This window comes from Bidens hawaiensis, unplaced genomic scaffold (genome assembly GCF_021521415.1).
Source record: "Bidens hawaiensis isolate Kalapana, Puna unplaced genomic scaffold, B.hawaiensis_p1.1 tig00009272_1, whole genome shotgun sequence".
Taxonomy (NCBI): Eukaryota; Viridiplantae; Streptophyta; class Magnoliopsida; order Asterales; family Asteraceae; genus Bidens; species Bidens hawaiensis.
In genome coordinates this window covers 802,470-805,522 of record NW_027491684.1, presented here as the reverse complement: position 1 = coordinate 805,522, position 3,053 = coordinate 802,470, and positions in this window count along the sequence as shown.

Sequence of the window (3,053 nt, the reverse complement as noted above, 5' to 3'; positions counted from 1 at the left end):
TTAATTGATCAATATGGTTTTTGAAGGTTGGAAGTTGGTGCAAATGATAGTTGAGAAAATTTTGCAAATAGTTAATGTATTCTTTTGAAAGTTGTAGTTTGAGAAAAAAATGTTAATTTCGAACCCGCTTAAGTAGAGTCAAAGCGATTTGTACTGATGCCTGATAGCCACTTTAACACAGAGATGATGCTATTAAATTGCTAAACATAATATACATACTTGTTTCCTAAAAAACATAAAAACCTTAAATATTTCTTTGAAGTGGTTGATTTAACTATACGTGTATCATCTTAAAAAGGGATGGTTCAATGATATAATATAAAATATAAAATAAAGAACTAGTCCAAACTACAAAGGATGCGTTTAATGACTTGATCTTTCTTGAGATATGTCAAACAATAAAGAGTATTTATTCTTTTGTGCACGCAAGCATCACGATATTTATCAACCTACATAAAAACACCTCTTAACCTTCATATAGTCTTAATAGTTTCTTGAATACTACCCGGTGATACATCAAACAACATTTATAGGCGACATTTCTTGTTGCAACCGAAAAATGAAACGTCTTTGAGGTTCTCATGTCGGTTTAAATTTAATCATTTGGCTTGCCATACCCTAAAATGCCAATGCTTAATGTAGAAGCAACCGAATAAAATCAATAGAAGTGGCTCCATAAATTTCCCATCGTAGTTGAACTGCTATTCCATTTGATGATCTTTCTTTGATGTCGACTACCTATATGATCAGTATACATCATTGTGATTTTCTTTGCAATTACATAACTAATTTTCTTTTATTATCCTTAGCATACACCATCTAACTCATTTAAGAGTTTTAATCCACGTAGAGCAAACCCTTGTTCAAAAGGAGTTTTTGGTTGTCAAAGTTCTTAGTTTGACTCACAACTTAATTTGCAAATATTACAAATTCTCCCTTCATATGAGTCATCGTTTTAATTCATATATAGATGCTTTATACAATGTTTCTATCAATTTCCATCATCTCTTTAAAAAGTTTAAATTCTTTTTAAGAACTAAAGCCGGTCAAGGTTGATTACGGCGGGCATGAGTGTAGCTTACCAATGGCCCGAGGGGTCCCCCGGCCCCCTGTTTTTTTGCTTAGCAGTGTAAATTTACCTATTTTTGTCTGAAATTTTCATACGTTGTATAAATTTACCCCTTTTCATTGAAAACTTTGACCCCCCCCCCCCCCCGGTATATGATATTGTGTCTGGTCCATGTTTTTATACAAACTTCATACACTGGTGGTGAGAAAAAATAGAGTAAGTATAATTGTTGAATTACAAGAGAGAGACCCTCCTCTCCATATAAAGGCTAATAATACGTGCATACACCTAACTAATAATGTGGTAGTTAGGAAAAGAGAAAAATAACCAACTCTAAATCAACAGTTAAATCTATACAATATAAACGCCAAAAACTCTAATAAGAGAAACTTTTTAAATCCATTAGGGTTTAGTTACTATGAAATCCAACAATTTACAATGTTCAAGGGGGTTGATTTAGAACCTATTGGCACACTTACAAGTTAATTATTTCAAAACTGTGGATTTTAGTCTAATTCATCCAAAACTCTCATATTTACTCATAAACTCTAAGCCCAAATCTTTAACCCAATTAGATTCATTAATCATTACTTAGATTAAATTATAATCGTGTATGGTAAAGTTTATAAGCTAAAACTCAGAATCTTGGTTCCACACTAGGAGTTTTTGACTTTTTTCCTCTCTTTTTTAATTTTGGTCCAAGACACGTGGGTTTGTTATGACATCCATTTTCTAGTAATCTGATTAGTTGTCATTTCAAGTCCCTCATCTATGTTTATAACTAAAGTAACTCAATTTATAAGTTTTTTTTTTGAACGGCATCTCAATTTATAAATTATAACTACAAAGCTAACTTAATAGTGTGACTTATGTGACTCAATAGTCGATCATTCAACATTTTATAAATCTAAAGGTATATTTGATTCATTTAATCATTTCATGAAGGTGGGTAAATTCATTAAATTTAATAGGGACAAACTTATAGAATAATAATCAAGTTTGATGAATAATTTCATAAAGTTTGGTAAATGCATTTAATCAATCAAAATTATATATTTAATATTTTCTAGATAAAAGACTAACTATTTTTGAAAACCCAATTTGCTTGGTCATCCATCAAATTTTGGTTTAGTCCCATTAAACAATAAAACATATTTACCCAACTAAACCCATTAGGATCCATTTTTTCTACTCGTCTAAGGGCCCCTAAATTTTTAGATTATCTGGGGTGGCTTTGCGCCTTTACTTTATTAATTAATTGGTTAAAAACTTTAAAAATTTTTAACTGATGTGTTATCTCTTTCACTCGAGCTAGTGTCTTAAATAGTCCTATAAAGTGTGGTTCAATATAGAGAAACGATTCACGTTATTCCATGAAGAGATGTTCAACATCTTTCTAATAGCCGGTCAGTTTGTATAGAGTTTAGTTTGTTTATTTGCTAGTTTTATTCATTTTTTGCATGAATTTTGGTACTTTATACGTGTTTGTTATATTTTAGGTCATGGGGTGATTAAAGTAGCCTGTACAAGCACAGAATGAAGACTCAGGATGACAAGCATGTTCTACGAGACATGAAACTTGATGTGCTAGAGAAGGGACCCATTGCAACACGCGATGGGTGTGGAGGACTATCCATCGCGAATCGCGAAGTACTTTACTATTTGGTAGTTTGACTTTTTGGTCCTTCGCGATAAGCGATGGACCCTTGAAGATCCCATCGCGTACCGCGATGGGTGGCAGAATTGTGAAAGTTAGGGTTTTGATTTATATTATGTTTTGACGACCCTATTATGCTTTATCACGTTCCAGAGCAGTTTTAAGGAGACAAGAGACCATTTCCATCATTCCAATACACCTAGAGATCATCTACATGGCCTACGTTCGCTTAATCGAAGATCTTTTGATGTTGATGCTCAGCTAACCGTCACAAATCATACCCGGGGATGTAGAGTTTGTAACTTTTCAATTTTCTCATGTATTTAA